The sequence below is a fragment of the Suncus etruscus genome, chromosome 14, assembly GCF_024139225.1.
Source record: "Suncus etruscus isolate mSunEtr1 chromosome 14, mSunEtr1.pri.cur, whole genome shotgun sequence".
In the NCBI taxonomy this organism is placed as follows: Eukaryota; Metazoa; Chordata; class Mammalia; order Eulipotyphla; family Soricidae; genus Suncus; species Suncus etruscus.
In genome coordinates this window covers 25890349-25909298 of record NC_064861.1, presented here as the reverse complement: position 1 = coordinate 25909298, position 18950 = coordinate 25890349, and the positions used below count along the sequence as shown (strand labels likewise).

Sequence of the window (18950 nt, the reverse complement as noted above, 5' to 3'; positions counted from 1 at the left end):
GAAGTGCCATAGTCCCAAAATAAACTCAAGAGTGTGCAAAATCCCAGAGCCCAGGGTGGGAGAGAAAGGACAGGGATTTGAGCAGTGAAAGGACATCATGCCCCTCTGTTCATGGGACCCTGAAGGCCAGACTTCTCCCAGCTCCCCTTTCAAGTGTGGGGGCAGGCTGCCTGCGGGAGGGGCACATACCCTTCCCTCACTTCTGACCTCTTGCTTCATCATTATTTTGTGTTTGCCTTTAACTCCTCTTCTGGAGCACCTTTATTCTATCCTGGTCGTTTTCCTTTTTTTTTTTTTTTTTTTTTTTTTTGGTGAGGTGGGGGGATACTCAAGTGGTGCTTCAGAAGCCTAGGGCCCCATCCTCTGATTCTTAGTTAACCAATCAGTGATTCAATGCAAGGCTTGAGATAAGGTGCTGCTCAGGCCCTGCAGTGTTGGAGACTTCCAAGGGCTGGTGCTCAAGCTACACTTAAGGATTTCCCCCCACTAGGTATATGAAAATTTTTTACTACTGTACTTTCATCATCACTACTTATGATCTTGGTCTTTCCTTCTTGTCTTTGTATAAGGCCAGAAGAGAGACACTGGCTACTTTGACATTCCTGGCAGACTCCAGGAATGCCACCAACAGCATGCCCTTTGCGACCAAATCCAGCAACCAGAACTATATCGTTTTCCTCAATGAAATTCAAGCAGTCATCATTGGGTAAAATCTTGCCGTTCTTGATCAGCTGTACGCGGACATATTTCTTAATAGCAGAATTTGGCTGTTCGGCCTCAATTCCAACTTTCTCCAGCACACTTCCCTTTGCATGGGAAGTGCCTCCAAAAGGATTGGCCTTCGGGGCTGTGCCCAAATGCCCTTTTTTGTACTGCTTGTCGTGCCGTTTCTGATCTGCCGGTGGCTGCAAAGCTTCCGAGCCATACAAAGACCTAGACACTTACCAATCCAGCCAGCAGCACGAGTCCAAGCGAAAAGCTACACTTAAGGATTTTAAAGGACCTTGTAGGGTTAGGATAAAAATCAGGTCTGCGGGCCCGGAGAGATAGCACAGCGGTGTTTGCCTTGCAAGCAGCCGATCCAGGACCAAAGGTGGTTGGTTCGAATCCCGGTGTCCCATATAGTCCCCCGTGCCTGCCAGGAGCTATTTCTGAGCAGACAGCCAGGAGTAATCCCTGAGCACCGCCGGGTGTGACCCAAAAACCAAAAAAAAAAAAAAAAAAAATCAGGTTTGCTGCAAGCCAGGCTCATACTTAAGTCTGTATAATTTAACCCTTTCCTTTTTATTTTACTTTATTTTTTGGTTTTGGGGTCATAACTGGAAGTTCTCAGGGTCATGTTTAGAGGTGCTGGGGACCATATGCAGTGGCAGGATTCAAAAGTGTAGGAAATGCAGGCTAGGCAAGAACCTTAGCCTTTTATTTGTTTGTTTGTTTATGTGTTTATTTATTTATTTATGCATTTTGGCAGGGGCACATCAGGTTGTGCTCAGAGATTATTCCTGGCTCTGTTTTCAGGAATCACTCCTAATGGGTTGGAGGGGACCATATGAGGTGCTAGGAATCAAACCCAGGTCAGCTGTATGTAAAACATGTGCCCTACCCATTGTACTCTTGGTCTGCCTTCCCCCACTTCTTTTTATTGTATATTTTTAATCATTTTTTATTTAAAGAAAATGTATCACATAGTTGACATAACTGATCATAATACATTTGTTTCAAGATGAGGGAAAGCAAAGTTATTTTAAAAAATATAAAGACGGGGTCAGAGAGAGCATGGAGGTAAGGCGTTTGCCTTTCATGCAGGAGGTCATAGGTTCGAATCCCGGCGTCCCATATGGTCCCCCGTGCCTGCCAGGAGCAATTTCTGAGCCTGGAGCCAGGAATAACCCCTGAGCACTGCTGGGTGTGACCCAAAAAAAACACTAAATAAATAAATAATTAAATAAATAAATAAATAAATAAATAAATAAAATAAAGAAAAGGGACCGGCGAGGTGGCACTAGAGGTAAGGTGTCTGCCTTGCAAGACCTAGCCAAGGCAGGACTGCGGTTCAATCTCCCCGGCGTCCCATATGGTCCCCTCAAGCCAGGGGTAATTTCTGAGCGCTTAGCCAGGAGTAACCCCTGAGCATCAAACGGGTGTGGCCCAAACCCCCCCCCAAATATATATATAAAGAAAATAGAAAGAAAAACTAAAATAGGGCCCGGAGAGATAGCACAGCGGCATTTGCCTTGCAAGCAGCCGATCCAGGACCAAAGATGGTTGGTTCGAATCCCGGTGTCCCATATGGTCCCCCGTGCCTGCCAGGAGCTATTTCTGAGCAGACAGCCAGGAGGAACCCCTGAGCAACACTGGGTGTGGCCCAAAAACAAAACAAAACAAAACAAAAAAGAAAAAAAAAAAAAGAAAAACTAAAATAGAAACTAAAAGCTAAGAAAAAATAAAATGGAAGAGAAGAAAAAAGAAGAAAAAGTTCAGTAGTAAGTGTATTTATGAAAATTATTGTATCTCCAATAAAGTCATTAATACAATAGCAGAAGGTATAGCAAGCTCTTTTTTTTTTTTTTTTAAGATAAGAGATAAAAAATAGGGCCCGGAGAAATAGCACAGTGGCATTTGCCTTGCAAGCAGCCGATCCAGGACCTAAGGTGGTTGGTTCAAATCCTGGTGTCCCATATGGTCCCCCGTGCCTGCCAGGAGCTATTTCTGAGCAGATAGCCAGGAGTGACCCCTGAGCACTGCCAGGTGTGGCCCAAAAACAAAAACAAAAAACAAGAGATAAAAAATATATAATATAAAGGTGTGTGTGTGTGGCAGTTGGCATTGTTTGCATAGACACAGCAAAATATGGAGGAAATCCCCCACTTCTTTTTAATAGGGAGGAGGCAATAATTGGAGGCCCAGTGGCCGCTCTGAGTGATACTTAGCCTGGAGGTGTAGACTCAAGGTTACTGCACAGGGTCTGTGGGGCCTATGTTCTGGGGTCATGCCCAGCCTGCTATGGGACCACCAATTCTGCAAACCTCCCATGTGTTCTCCCAAATCAGGTGCTGCTGGCCTGGATTCATTCTTTCTTTCTCTTTCTTTCTTCTTTCTTTCTTTCTTTCATTCTTCTTTCTTTCTTTCTTCCTTTCTTTCTTTCTTTTTTTCTGTCTTCTTTTTTCTTTCTTTATTTCTTTCTTATTCTTTCTTTTCTATTTATTTCTTTCTTTCTTTCTTTTCTTTCTTCTTTCTTTCTTTCTTTCTTTCTTTTCTTTTCTTTCTTTCTTTCTTTCTTTCTTTCTTTCTTTCTTTCTTTCTTTCTTTCTTTCTTTCTTTCTTTCTTTCTTTCCTCTCTCTCTCTTTCTTTCTTGTTTTTGTTTTTGGGCCACACCCGGTAACGCTCAGGGGTTACTCCTGGCTATGCGCTCAGAAGTTGCTCCTGGCTTGGGGGACCATATGGGACACCGGGGGATCGAACCGCGGTCCATCCAAGGTTAGCGCAGGCAGGGCAGGCACCTTACCTTTAGCGCCACCGCCCGGCCCCCTTTCTTTCTTTCTTTCTGTCTTTCTTTCTTTCTTTCTTTCTTTCTTTCTTTTCCTTTCTCTTCTTTCTCTTCTTCTTTCTTTCTTTCTTTCTTTCTTTCTTTCTTTCTTCTCTTTTCTTTCTTCTTTCTTTCTTTCTTTCTTTCTCTTTCTTTCTTTCTCCTTCTCCTTCTCTCTCTCTCTCTCTCTCTCCCTCCCTCCCTCCCTCCCTCCCTCCCTCCCTCCCTCCCTCCCTTCCTCCTTCCTTCCTTCCTCCTTCCTTCCTTCCTTCCTTCCTTCCTCCTTCCTCCCTTCCTCCCTCCCTCCCTCCCTACCTCCCTCCTCCCTCTCTGGGGACCTCATGGGATGCCGGGATATGAACCACCATCCTTCTGCATCCTTCCTTCCTTCCTTCCTTCCTTCCTTCCTTCCTTCCTTCCTTCCTTCCTTCCTTCCTTCCTTTCCTTTTCTTCCTTCCTTCCTTCCTTTCCTTCCTTCCTTCCTTCCTTTCTTCCCTTTCCTTCCTTCCTTCCTTCCTTCCTTCCTTCCTTCCTTCCTTCCTTCCTTCCTTCCTTCCTTCCTTCCTTCCTTCCTTCCTTCCCTCCTCCCTCCCTCCCTCTCTGGGGACCTCATGGGATGCCAGGATATGAACCACCATCCTTCTGCATGCAAGGCAAACACCCTACCTCCATGCTATCTCTCTGGTCCCTAGTCCACAGTGTTTTTCATCCCTAAACCTAGAGACTCACCAAGTTCCGGTGTGTACTTCTGTGTCTGGGACTGAGTTTGGCCCGGCAGGGTTGAGGTGGGGCCGCCGAAGGTGCTAGTCGAGGGCATCTGGGCTTTGCTGGTTGCTGTGGGAAGTTGTGGGCTATCTGAAGCTGCTGTGGATGCTGCTGTGGATGAGGAAGCAGGCAAGGTTTGTTCAGCCAGATTTGGTCCTAGCCCTGTTTTTTTCCCCATTTCCCACTGCCATCCAGTCCTGTAGGCACCATTCTCTGTCTCCCTTGCCCCCTGGCCTATGTCTCTCCACTCCCCATTCTCACTCAGCCCCTCTACCCACAGAGCATCTCTGATGCTGGCTTCAGTGTCCTCACTTCAGAGGACACGCACTTAAACTTGGCATCCCTGGAACCGTCTGAAATAGCTGTTGTGCTGTGGAGCCCTAACATCTCACTCTGCTCTGTGCTTGCCCACTCGAGGGTCCCTCTACCTCAGATGGGCAAGCATTTATACCCTTCCTTGGAGCAAGATCTGTGTCAAACACCACCCCCCCCCATGAAGCCCAGCAGATGTCAGCAGATGTCCTCTGTGTACCCGGGGTCCTGGTGCTGCGTAGGGGCCTTGAGTTGTCAGGCTCTGAGGAATTGCCTCCTGCAAGGCAGAGGCAGTGAGATGCAGGAAATGAGGCAAGGGAGGTGATGCCATGCTTCTTCCCCCATCAGACTTTCCTGAGCTCCCTCCCAGCAGGTCTGAAGGGTCAGACTTGCAGGCTTCTGGAAGGGGGGTTGTGCCCATACTCACCTGGGTTAGCAGCAGTTTGCTCTGTGGTCAGATTGAAACTGCCGAAGCCTCCTGAAACAGACCAGTTTGGGCTAAGGGCCTGCTGCCTCCTTTGTTCAGCTTCACATGCCTTTTTGGCTTTGGGGCTACACCCAGTTTTGTTCTGTGCTCAGGGATCACTCATGGTAGAGTGAGATAGAACTGGGTTGGCTGCATGTAAGCCTTATCTGCTGTACTATCTCTCCAGTCTCAGCCTCCTCTTTCCCCCCAGTGCCTCTCTCCACCCCGATCATTCTCCCCTTTCCTCTTTCAATTAGATGGAGCCAAACTGGACAAAATGCCCAGGAGATGAATGAGCTCTGGACCCCATGTTCTAATAGGAAGTCAGGTCAATACAGGCCCAAATTACCTCTTATTCTTCCAAAATGAAATGCCAGAGGCTGGACCACCAGTGTGGTTACAAAAAAAAAAAAAAAATGAAATCCCAAGCCAACATGAAACTTACTCTCAGGGCTGGATGGCTGCTTTGTGGTGGGCTGGGAGCTGAGGCCTGCAAGACATAGCAAAACGCATGGAGGTTGGTAAGTCTCTTGCCTGGCAACAGCTTGGAACCCAGGCCTTTGGGCTAGAAGACACACACACTTGGCAGTGAGCAGAAGCCTTTGGCTCCAGCTCACTGTACTGGCCTCTGTAGAGACTTTGACTCAGTAGCACCATCATCACCTTGTGCGCCACTGTCCCACAAGAACTGATGGTTTTGTTTTATTTCACTTGGCTTGAATTTGGGGCCACACCTGGTTGGTGCTCAGAGTTTACTCCTGACTCTGTGCTTAGAAATTACTCTAGAAGATCTAACTGGATTCCATCCCATGCAAGGCAAATACCTTAATTCCTATACTATCTGTTAGCCCCCTCCACACGGACAGTTATATGTGACATAAATGATAGGTCAAGGCTAGAAGGCAGTGAGCTGCTACATCTAGATCAGGGTCCAGTATCTGGTCCAGGGTTCAGGGTCTTTATATTCCTATACTAAATGTGCTCCCTGTACTTACTGCCAATGGGCCATCCATTTTCATTTCTCTTTAGAAGGATGTAGGTAGCTCATTTAGTAGTATTGAGGGAATACTAACAGCTCCATGCTCAAGATTTCACTCCTTGTGGTGCTCTAGGGACCCTGCCGTGCTGGGAATTTAACCTGGGCCTCCCACATTCAAAGCATGGTCTCAGCTGCTGAGCTGTTTCTCTGGCTGGGGTCCTCCATTTACCATTGCAAATACTTTCATCCTGGCTGTGCCCAGTGGGAAGATACAAAAAGATGTGGCAATACAAGAGTGTTTGGAGGTAGGGGTGACATCTGGACTATTTCTGCCCTCCGTCTGCTGAAGGAAGGTATGTTCTTGGAACCAAGTGGTGCTGGGGCTGGAACCCTGGTCCTCCACACGCTAGCAGCATTCTGACCTTTGACCTATCTCCCTGGACCAGAAGGCACATGAAGTAAACATAGGCATAGAGAAGCTCTAGAATAAGCAAACCAAAATTCATTCTCACAGGCACAGGCTACTTCAGAAATGGTGACTGTGATCAAACCCAGAGAAGCCTCTGTGATGAGGAGGCCCAGCTCGAAGCCCCACCCACTTGTTCTGCACATGTAATTCTGGCCAGGGGTGGTGCCTGCGTGTCTGTGGGCCCATGTATGCATCCCATTGCCTGTGTGGGACCTGAAAGGTCAGGTTGTGTTTGCTCATTTTCCAGAATGAAATCATTCTTGAAACCTGTGAACAATGTGAAAGGAAAACAAGGCAGGGAAGTGGAGCCGCCCAGCTGGGCTCCCGTTCCTGCTCAGAGGGCTGAAGCGGCCACCTCTGGCTCTCTCCTCTTGCTCCCGGCACCTCATCATCAGGGAAGCATAGAGGACTCACAGGGCTTGGTGCCATCCAGCCTGGGGCAGCCTCTGTTTGTTTATTTTCCTTAGCTCAGGCATTCCTCCATGGGGCTATCACTTGGATAGTGTGGAATTGTTTCCAAGCCTAGTTTGTATAAGCTCTGACAGGATTTCCCCTCCCCATTTTTTTTTTTTTTTTTTTTTTTGGTGATTCTGGGAATCGAACCCAGGGCATTACACATGTAAGACAAGTTTTCTACTGCTGAGTCACATCCCAGGCTGTGACTGGGTTGCTCTAGGTCACCATTTCTGACAGTGGACTGGAGGATACAGAGGTAGATAGATAATTTACAGGCACCGCTGGCTTGAGCACTCTTGCCAGCTGGAAAAATTCTGGAAAACACTTTGTTTTTTGTTTGGGGACATGCCCAGAGATGCTCAGCGCTTACTCCTGGCTCTGCACTCAAAGATCATTCCTGGTCTTGGGGAATCCTATGTAGTGCTGGGGAGTGAATCCAGGTCAGCTGCATATGAGGCAAGCACCTTATCTATTGTACTATCTCTCCAGCCCCAGAAGAACCGTTTTAGTCTGAGACATGGTCAGAAAAGGTGATCAGTTATTGATCCAGCATACTAAGGAAACAGTCTAAGACATAACTTTCCTTATTAGGGACAGAAGATATAGCACAATGAGTAAGACATTTGCTTACTTACACATAAGATGCTTGGTTTATTTATTTATTTATTTATTTATTTATTTATTTTGAGTTTTGAGTTTTGTTTTTTGGGCCACACCCAAAGGTTACTCCTAGCTATGTGCTAAGAAATCGCTCCTGACTTGGGGGACTGATCATATGGGATGCCGGGGAATCGAACTGCAATTCAATCTAGGCTACTGCAGGCAAGGCAGATGCCCTACTGCTTGCGCCACTGCTCCGGCCCCAAAAGATGCTTGGTTTTGATTCCCAGCATCTCATGCTCCCAGCACTTTCAGGAGTAACCCCTGAGCACAGAGCCAAGTGTAGCCCTTAAGCAAGGAGTGTGTTCCAAAATAAAGAAGTAAATAAGGGGCATATAATACAGCAGGTAAGATGCTTGCCTTGTACACAGTTGACCCAGATTTGATTCCCTGAGTATACCAGGTGTGCCCCTACCCAAATAAAGCAAAATATCATTGGGGTTTGGATATGTAGTTCAAGTGATACACACCTAGCATATTAGAGGCCTGGGCTTGATCTCTAACCACTGGGTGTGACCCCCCCATAACAGTAAAACAATATTTTTCCTTTTATTCAAATACTATGGTTACAGAGTTGTTCATGATTAAGTTTTAGTCTTACAATGTACACCAGCTTTCACCTACGAACATTTCCCACCCACCAATGTCCCCTGTTTCCCTCTCAGTTTCCTCTCTTCCTCCAGTCTACCTTTGGGGCAGACATTTTACTCTCCCCCCTCTCTCTTTCTTACTCTCTGTCTCTCTCTCACACACACTTTCTCTCTCTCCCTTTTCTTTCCTTTTAAACACTGTAATTTGCCTTATTGTTAATGAAGCAGTACCATGCATATCACTTTAACCCCTTTCATCACCCATTTCTTGTCCAGCATGATCAGTTCCAACTATCATTGTTATAGTGGTCCTTCTTTACTCTAACTGCACTACTCCACTGTTTGTAGCAAGCTTCCTATACTGGACTGGTTCTCATGGCCCTCGTTCTCTTTGTCTCTATTATTACCATGCTATCTTTGCTTATATCATACAATTGAATGAGATTATTATGTCTATCCCTTTCCTCTGACTCATTTCACTCAGCACAATACTCTCCATATCCATCCCTGTATAAGCAAATTTCATGACTTCATTTTTCCTAACAGCTACATAGAATTCAGTTGTGTAGAAGTACTTTAGTTTCCTAATCCACTCATCTGTTCTCAGGCACTTGGGTTGTTTCCAGATTCTGGCTATTGTAAATAGTGCTGCAATGAACATAGGAGTGTAGAGGGCTTTTCTGTATTGTGGTTTGGGGTTCCTAGGATATATCGCTAGGAGTGATATTTATGGATCATATGGAAACTCAATTTCTAGGGCATTTTTTTGGGGGGGGCACACTGGTGATGCTCAGGGGTTACTCCTGGCTATGCACTTCAGAAATCGCTCCTGGCTTGGGGGACGATATGGGATGCGGCGGGGATGGAACCGCAGTTTGTCCCAGGCTAGTGCATGTAAGGAGCTTGTGTCATCGCCCTGGCCCCTAATTTCTAATTTTTGAGGAATATTTGTGTTTTAGTAAAACAAAATTTTAATGACTTAATCAAATTAAGTGCAAGTATTTCTTACAATTACAGTAATGTTTGTGAGGATAAGAAACTGCCTGAGAGATAGTACTGAGGTGTTTCCCTTGAACATGACAGACCTTGGTTTGATCCCCAACACTACCATGAGAGGTCTCTGAACACAGAGTCATGAGTAAGTTCTGCGTGTCACCAGGTATGGCCCAAATTTACCCCCTTTGTCCCCCCCCCAAAGAAACGGTGTAGAAAAAACTTAATACAGTGCCTGACCACAATTCATGTCCTTTAAAGACTAGACTTTTAAAAGGGGGTTGGGAGTCCACACGTTGCAGTGCTCAGGGGTTACTTCTGGCTCTGTACTCAGGAATCACTCCTGGTGATGCTCTGGGGACCATATAAGGTACCAAGAATTGAACCTGGGTCAGTGCTTACAAGGCAAGTTCCCTACCTACTATACTAGTGCTCTGACCCCAAGACTAGACACTTTTTGTTTTGTTTTGTTTTTGGGGGGCCACACCCAGCAGCTCTCAGGGATTACTCCTGGCTCTGCGATCAGAATTCACTCTTGGCAGGCTTGGGGGACCATATGGGATGTTGGGGATCAAATCTGGGTCAGCATTGTGCAAGGCAAATGCCCTACTGCTGTGCTATCACTCCAGCCCCAAGACTAAATACGTTTGTGTCCATAATCTCGACTCTTCCCTGTCTCATGTGTGCCCTGTCTCTGTAGCCTCCATCAAAACCCTTTGTGGGCTTGAAGGCCTTGAAAGAATTCCTCAGTCATCAGAGGAGGGATACTACAAGTGCTCTGAGTTATTGTGAGGGAAGGTTCAAAAAGTCAGGGTGAGAGGGGTGAGGGCACCTCAGTCCTGCACCTGCCTGGCCTGTCGACAGGCCAGCAAATGGGGGAGCTGGAAGAAGCAGAGGCTGAGGAAGGAGCCACCTGTAAAGCTATCTCACCCACTTCCATGGCTTCTACAATGTAGACCCCAGCTCCAGACTGGGGATCCCCAGACTGGGGATCAGAGCTAAACTCGAATCCATGGCTTTTAGAATAGGGTCAGCAGGAATCAGCTGTCCTGTTAATGGCCTCCCCACTACAGAAAGAACCCCCCAGCCTCTCTATCTGAGCACACTTGGACCCTCTGCTGCTGCTCTAAGCACAGGCTACAGAATATCTCACATGGGACTCATGGTGAGATGGGGGTGGGGATGAGATGCCCAAGGGGAAGTTGCTGCCCTGTGACTCAGAATCTCCTGGATTTCTCATGGTTCCCAGCAACTGCTCCTTAATGGGAGGCCCCAGGAGCGCCTCACACTCATCAATGGGGGAAAAGCTCTGACTCAAGGGGAGCTGTTTCGCTGGTCCCCTGGCTGAGGGTGCCATGTCCTTTCTTTCCACCAGTTAGATCTTTGTATCTAACTTGAGCCCTTCCTTCTGTGAGCAGAGCTGAATGTTAGTCGGTGTGAGAAATTCCCAACATTGTTCTGTTGCTCCTCCTAGGGAGGAAGAAAAAGATAGCGAGGTCTGGGAGAGATGTAGGGGTTAAGGTGCCTGCCTCACACCGCTGGGTGTGGTCACCATTGCACCCCCATCCCCAAAATACCCACCAACTCAGGGGGTGGACAATTTTGCGTTAGAATATGGTCAGCACAATTGCCCAAAACTCACCCTATGTCCGGACCAGAGCTTCCTCCGCACAGCTTGGCAGGAGCAGCTCCACCCAGTCCCCCTGGAGGCCATCACTCTCCACTCCTCAGGGTCCCAGTTCCTGGAGGGACCCCACTCTCCCCAAAGGCTTGAACCGTCCCCTGGTTAGTAATGGCCATCTCCCAATTCTTGGGACCCCTTTCACAGAGAGATCCTGGGATTTCTGGACGCAGCCTGGATATTGGGCTCAAGTGGTCTGTCCAGGTCCGGGACAGGTGCCCAGTGAAAGCGAGCAATACCTCTTACCTTGGAGGAGGAGGAGGAAGCCCAGGAGCGCCCTGGACAGCCGCGTGGCACTGCCGGTCCCCATGTCAGCCGGGTGGGAGACGGGCAGGCAGCTGGGCTCTGTCCATAGTGGAGAGAGAGAGGGAGTGCTGCCGGTGGGGGCCGGCGCTCTGGGAGTTTCCTGTCAAAGAATAGAAGGAAACAGATTGGGACTAGCTCCAGGGGCCCTGCTCGGGCCTGCAGCTCCATGAGGATGTGAGGGTGAAACACTGTGTCCTGGCCGCCCACGTGCAAAGCAAAGCGGGCCAGAGGGTCCCCGCACACACCACCCTAGAGGTTCCTGACCCCACGGCAAGCCCTGCCCTCCAATCTGTTATCTTTGAGCCCCACTATTCCACCCCCTCTCTGGTCACATCATTCTCCACCACAGTCCTCTCCCTCCTCTGCTTCCAGTGAGAACACGGGACTGCCGGCAGCGTCCAGGGAGGCCTCACAAATAATTGCTCCTCTCACAGGAAGCCCGAAGAACCACTTCCAAATGCCCCTCTCTCTCTGGCCTTTCTCTCTCAAGTGCTCCCTATGCTCTGCTCTTAATGTCAGGCACTACCACGCAAAACCCAGGGTTCTTAGATCAGGACTTCATGTTTTGTGGGGGACAATCAGCATCAGTGAGACTCAGTGCCTATTCCTGGTGGTGCTTAGGAGTAATCCCTGACAGTGCTGGGGGACCAGATGTGGTGCTGGGGATTATAGTAGGGGTCTGAAGCAGGCAAGGCAAGCGTTTTACCTCTGTACTATGTCTCCAACCCAGGACCATTACTTTGATCAATAATAGTGATATTGTAAAAAAAAAAAAGTGGGTCCAAAGTGATAGAACAGCGGTAAGGTGTTTGCCTTGCATGCAGCCAACACCTGACGGAGCCCAATTCTATTCCCGGCATCCCATATGGTCCCCTGCCAGGAAAGATTTCAGAGCGCAGAGTCAGGAGTAACCCCTGAGCACTGCCAGGTGTGACTCAAAACCAAAACAAAAGTATTTTAATGGGACCAAAGAGACAGTACAGTGGGTAGGGCACTTGCATTGCATGTGTCCAAACCAGGTTCCATCCCTAGTCTCCCATGTGGTCCCCTGATCTCATCAGGAATGTTCCTGGGACCAGAGCAATAGCACAACAGTAGGGCATTTGCCTTGCATGTGGCTAACCCCAGACAGACCCAGGTTTGATTCCTGGCACCCCATATGGTCCCTCAAGCCTGCCAGGAGAGATTTCTGAGCACAGAGCTACAAGTAACTTCTGAGCACCAACAGGTGTGGCCCCCAAATTTGAATTAACTGATTAGATAATTAATTTAAAAAAAAAAGGAATGAATCCTGAATGCAGACGAAAGTAACCCATGAGCACCACAGGGTGTGGCCCAAAAACAAAAGAAAAAAAAGGATTTTAGTTAAAGTAAATTTTCTTATTAGTATATCTGAAAACTGATACATAGCATTATCTCAGCACCATGTTTAATGAACTAAACTCAGAAACAACTGATAGGCGAGGGCAGGAGAAATAGTGCAGTGGGTCCAATCCTCAGCACCACATATAGTGCCAGAAGTTAGGAGTAAACCTGAGCACTACCAAGTGTGTCTTCTCCTTCCTTCCCCCAATTCCAAAAAGGAGCCAGAAAGACAGTATAAAGGTTAAGACTTTTCATGTTGCTGACCCTGGTTCAGTCTCTGGCACCACGTTCCACCTCCCTTCCCCAGCTCTGCTAGGCACAGCCCAAGAAGGTCCCAGAATTTCCAGGGCAGCCCCAGTGATCCCCAGCACCACAGAGCCCAAGTAGTACCACATCCTCAAGCCTTCACACTGATCTGCAGGCCTGGTTGGCCAAGAATCATCGGACTAGGTGATGATCCTGGGCCTCCTGAGCATTGCTTAGAGACATTCTCCCATAAAAAGGACAACACATGGGGCAGGAGCAATGGCACAAGCGGTAAAGTGTCTGCCTTGCCCACACTAGCCTAGGAAGAATCGTGGTTTGATCCCCTGGCATCTCAAATGGTCCCCCAAGCCAGGAGTGATTTCTGAGCGCATAGCCAGAAGTAATCTTTGAGTGTCACCAGGTATGGCCCCAAAACAAAACAAAACAAAAGGACATCACATGGAACCAGAGCAGTGGCGCAGCAGTAGGGCGTTTGCCTTACATGTGCTGACCTAGGACAGACCATGGTTCGATCCCCTGGTTTCCCATATGGTCCCCCAAGCCAAGAGCGATTTCTGAGTGCATAGCCAGGAGTAACCCCTAGACGTCACAGGGTGTGGCCCCCCAAAAAAGGACAACAAAATGTTCCTTTATTCCAAATATTTTAGTGTATTTTTTGCAAACAAGGACATTCTCTTATATAGTCACAATACAATCAAAATGAGGAAGTTGAAACTGACCAGTTAAAACTTTCTAACATGCAGATATTTCCATTTTGACAGTTGTCTCAATAATATACTTTTCAGCAAAAAAGGTTTGTAATTTATGTAAAATTACTCCTGGGGTTAGGGAGAAAGTATAGCGCTAAAGGTAGCTTGCCTTCCACACAGCTGATCCCAGGTCAAATTCTGGCATTTGGTTTTCAGAACACCATTAGGAGTGATCTGTGAGCACAGAGCCAACAGTAAAAGCTGAGCACTGCACTGCAGGGTGTGGACACCCCAAAAACCCAATATTTTAAAAAATTAGCCCTCCCCAGGCTAAAGCAATAGTATAGTGGGTAGGAAGCTTGCCTCGCATTAGCCAACCCAGGCTCAATGTCCAGCATCCCTTATACATCCCCCAGCGGGCCAGGAGTAATTCCTAAGTGCAGAATCAGGAAGTAAGCACAGAGCATCACTGGGTGTGGTCCAAAAGGAAAAAAAAAATTACCCCTAACATGCTTCTTAGTTTACTTTAGTCGAGAATAGCTCTTTTGTCTTTCTTTCACTTTCTTGACACTTTTGAAGTTAATTTGTACAGTGTTGTTAAGTTAGATTTGTCTATTATCATCTATCTATTATCTATCTATCTATCTATTATCTATCTATCATCTATCTAACTATCTATCTATCTATCTATCTATCTATCTATCTATCTATCTATCTAACCTAGCTTTCTTGTTTTAGAATGTTGGGGATCAATCCTGGTGGGCTGTATGCAAAGCACAAAATTTAACTGTTGTTCTATCTCTTTGGCCCCATTGTCTGTTATTTTCTTGTGATTAAAATTAGGTAGCAGGAATGTCATAGCTGTGTCCCTCTCAACTGGTGTGCCATTTTTGAATTGTTCCTTTACTGAGGGTTCTTCTTTGTTTAGGAAGGTGGTGTCTGTTAGTGTATTAGTTTCCTGTGATGTTTATTTCAGCTTTTTTCTGACCATGGCCCCCTCTGACTTGTTTCCCTCCTGTGATTCTCCTGCCCACCCCCTTTTCTCATGCCATGATCCCACAGGGGTCCATATGGTTCTGGCTGATAAACACCGTGTTAAATAATTACCATAAACTGGTTGCTTAAAACAACAGAAATTGGATCTGGAGAAATAATACAGTGAATCCCTGGCATCTCACATAGTCCCCAAGCCCCACCAGGAGTGTAATCCATGAGTGCAAAGCCAAGAGTAAACCCTGAGCAGAGCCAGATGTGGCTAAAAACAAAAACAAAAACAACAAAAACAATAAACCACCATAAATATATATATTAATACTCCTAAAGACCAGAAGTCAAAATTAAGTTACTTCCAGAGCTATACTCCCTCCAAGGTCTCTAGGGAAGATTCCTTCACTCTTCCAGCTTTTGTGGCTGCTGTACATCCCTTGACTTGCAGCCCCATCACTTGAGTCTCTGTCCCTGTCTTCACTCTGCCTTCTCCACTGTGTCTTAGAACATTTGTCGTGGGATCTGGAACCCATGTGGATAATCCAGGATGCTGGTGATTTTTTGGGGATTTGCTTTTAGGTATTTTTTTGCCACGCCCTGCAGCGTTCAGGAATTACTCCTAGTTCTGTGGTTAGAAATTACTCCTGGCAGCATTGGGGGACCATACAGGATGCCGCAGATCAAACTTGGGTCAACTGCATGCAAGGCAAACATCCTACCCACTGTACTATTGCTTTGGTCCATTATTATTTTTATATATATTTTGAACCAAGCCTAGTGCTGCTGGATGGAGTGGTGGAATTGTCTACTTTCTCTCATCATTTTATTTTTGTTTCTGTGTTATGGGCAAGAGCAGTTTGGGCCACATCCAGCTGTGCTCATGGCTTATTCCTGGATCTGTGTTTAAGGATCACTCCTGGGGTTTTGGAACCATATGTAGTGCTAGAAACTTGGGTCTGTTGTGTAAAAGGTAAGTGCCTTACCCACTGTACTAGCTTACCACCCCTTAGCTTCTTGCTTGAGGCTAGCTCCTGATGATACTTAGAGGAACACATGGGGCCAGGAATCAAATCAGGGTTTCCTGCAATTCTTTGAGCAATCCTCCTGGCCCTAATTTTTTTTTTGGGGGGGTGGGTGGGCGGGCTGAGCTCTGAGCACATCAGGTACTACTCTGGCCCTGTGCTCAAAGATCACTTTTTTTGTTTTTAGGTTACTGCTCTGCTGCCTCTATACTTAAAAATCACTCCTGGCAGTGCTCAGGAAACCATATGGGATGCTGGAGATCAAATCAGGGTCATTCATGTGCAAGACAAATGCTCTACCCACTGTACTACAATTTGGCCCCTCAAGGATCATTCTTGATTATGCTGACAGTTTTTGGAGAACCATATGTGTTGCCGGGGATCTTCAACTTCCCTAAATTTTAACTTTTCAAAGTAGTATTAATGTTGTTTGCCCCATTATTCCTACTCTTCTTTCCCCCAATCACCTTCCTCTTGGTGGGTAGCCTGAGTTCTGTTGTCATAGTCCAGAGGTTTATTCTGATCTACTGTTGGGGTTTTAGGGGGTTTTGGGTGGGCTCATTCCCAATATCCTTAAGATTTACTCCTATCTCTGAACTCAGAGATCACTACTGGCCATGTTTAGGGAACCATATTGGGTGCCAGGATTTGAACCTGGGTCAGCCACATTTAAAATAGCACCCTACTTGCTGTATTATCATCCTGGCCCTCATTCACTATTGTTAGGATAGTATTTTTAGAAGGTCACTATTCAATCCTTATCAGTTTTATCCACATTAAATTTATGTTTTATTTTCCCTTTGTAACTAATGTTCTTGTAGGGTGATAGAGGTTTCCCCTGTTTTTGTTTGTTTTTTTGTTTTGGAAAGTTAAGCATATGCCACTTTGATTTTAAGAAATATCTACATTAGGACCTATTTTTAATAATCCTTCCAAAATATGAGCCCAATATAGTTCAGCAATAAAATTCAGCTTGTTTTTTTTCTGTGTGAGTTCCTGGGATAATAAAAAAAAATCTGAAGAAAATTTTTCTTTTTTTTTAAATTTTTGGGTCAGCGGTGCTCAGGGGTTACTCCTGACTCTACAGAAATTGCTCCTGGCAGGTTTGGGGGACCATATAGGATGCTGGGAATCAAACTGTGGTCTGTCCTGGGTTGGCTGTGTGTAAGGCAAATGTCCTACTGATGTTCTATCGCTCCCGAAGATTTTCATTTTTGTGACAATATAGGAAAAGCAAAATGGAAGTTTAGAATTTGTCTGATCTAGAGCCATGCCAGTACATATGCAGGCCTGCCAGAGGGCGCTACCACACTTCTTTCCTATGACCTAGTGATTTTTGCTGTATTTTGCTGCTTTGAATATATGGTTATCTATTAGTGCTATTTTGTTTGCTTGCTTGTTTTCGGTCACATCAGAGGTACTCAGGTGCTCAGGAGCCATTCCTAGTGATACTCTGGGAGTTATATAATACCTGGAATTGAACTTGAACGTCTAGCATGCAAAGCACAGTCAGCCAATTTCTTTATCTCTTTGGCTTTATCACCTTGAAGGACCGATGTAATTTTTTGCTAGATTGTTTTTTTAGAGGTTGGAGAACACTCAAAACTTTTTCCAGGGGCCAGAGTGATAGCACAATGGGCAGCCAACCCAGGTTCTATCCTCGGCATCTTATATGGTTCCTCGAGTCTGCCAGGAGACATTTCAAAGTGCAGAGCCAGGACTCATATACATTTTTCCACATAAGTTAATGACAATTTTTTGTTTTCTTTATGCCATTTCCACTTAGGAAAGATTTCCTAGGAAAGTTTTATTTTAAATAGTGGGGGAAATTGTATTTTGTTGTTTTGTTTTTGTTTTAGGGCCACACTCAGGGGTTACTCCTGGTCCTGCACTCAGAATTACAACTGGCAGGTTCAGGGACCATATGGGATGCTGGAGAATTGATCCTGAGTTTTCTGTGTTCGAGATAAATGCCCTATCCACTGTACTATCACTCCAAAATCCCCAATTTTCTTTTTACTTTTTTTTTTCTTCAAAATTTTACTTTGAAATGCTGTAACCTACACATTGCAATCACTTATTAATTTGATTCTCAGACTGTCCCTATTTTAGAACCTAATCTAGCTGATTTGGGGATACTTTGCTGCCCTGTCTCTTGCATTATTTGAACATTTGTTGCTTTTTGCCATGTCCAAATGTTTCAGGGTCACCTGAAACTTTTTCTCCGGCTGAAGCTCTGGAGTCAAATATTTTACCAAGAAGCTTTTGGTTTTTATTTTTTTCTCCCCCATACCAGGTTTATGGGGTTACTCCTGGCTCTACACTCAGAAATTGCTCCTGGCAGGCACTGGGGTGCCATATGGGATGCCGGGATTCAAACCATCATTGGTCCTGGGTAGCTGCTTGCAAGGCAAATGCCCTACCGCTGTGCTATCTCTCCAGCCCCAATAATAATTATTTTTTAACATCAATGCTGTCAGTCCTTTGTGTTCTATGTAATCACCCTCCTGGTTTTTTAGTATGGCAGATGCGACTTTCCATTATACCTGAACTTGCTGGGAACTGCTGTCATCCTATCATATCCTTCTTGTTGCCTGAGCCTATATAAAGTTGTGGTGCTTTTCATTGCATTCTTTTTGGGGATTGGTTTTGTTTTGGAGCCACACCCAACGGTGATCAGGACTTATCCCTGGCTCTGTGCTCAGTCTTCACACCTGTCAGGGCTCAGGGGCCCATAGGGATGCTGGGAATGGAACCTGTGTCAGCTGTGTTCAAGGTAAGTGCCCCCACTCTTTCAGCTCCCTCTGAGACCCATTAACCCCACTTCAAGGCACAGAATGTCAAAGAATGTTGCCCATTTTTCTCCCTGGGGAAGGGATGTGGCCCCCCTTAATATGTCTGAGCCTTGGGCCCGGAGAGATAGCACAGCGGTGCTTGCCTTGCAAGCAGCCGATCCAGGACCTAAGGTGGTTGGTTCGAATCCCGGTGTCCCATATGGTCCCCCCGTGCCTGCCAGGAGCTATTTCTGAGCAGACAGCCAGGAGTAACCCCTGAGCACCGCCGGTGTGGCCCAAAAACCAAAGAAACAAAAACATAAACAAATATGTCTGAGCCTGTAAAGGCAATGGTGGAAAGACCCTGAATCTTTTCTTTTTTTTTAATTTTTTTAAATTTATTTAAACACCTTAATTACATACATGATTGTGTTTGGGTTTCAGTCATGTAAAGAACACCACCCATCACCAGTGCAACATTCCCACCACCAATGTCCCAAGTCTCCTTCCTCCCCACCCGACCCCCGCCTGTACTCTAGACAGGCTCTCCATTTTCCTCATACATTCTCATTATTAGGACAGTTCAAAATGTAGTTATTTCCCTAACTAAACTCATCACTCTTTGTGGTGAGCTTCCTGAGG

At 46.1% G+C, this 18950-nt stretch overlaps 1 pseudogene; it reads right to left on the bottom strand.

Moving 5' to 3' along the window:
* Positions 1 to 532: 532 nt before the first annotated feature.
* LOC126028343 (40S ribosomal protein S23-like) lies at positions 533 to 11208 on the bottom strand (annotated as a pseudogene).
* Positions 11209 to 18950: the final 7742 nt, after the last annotated feature.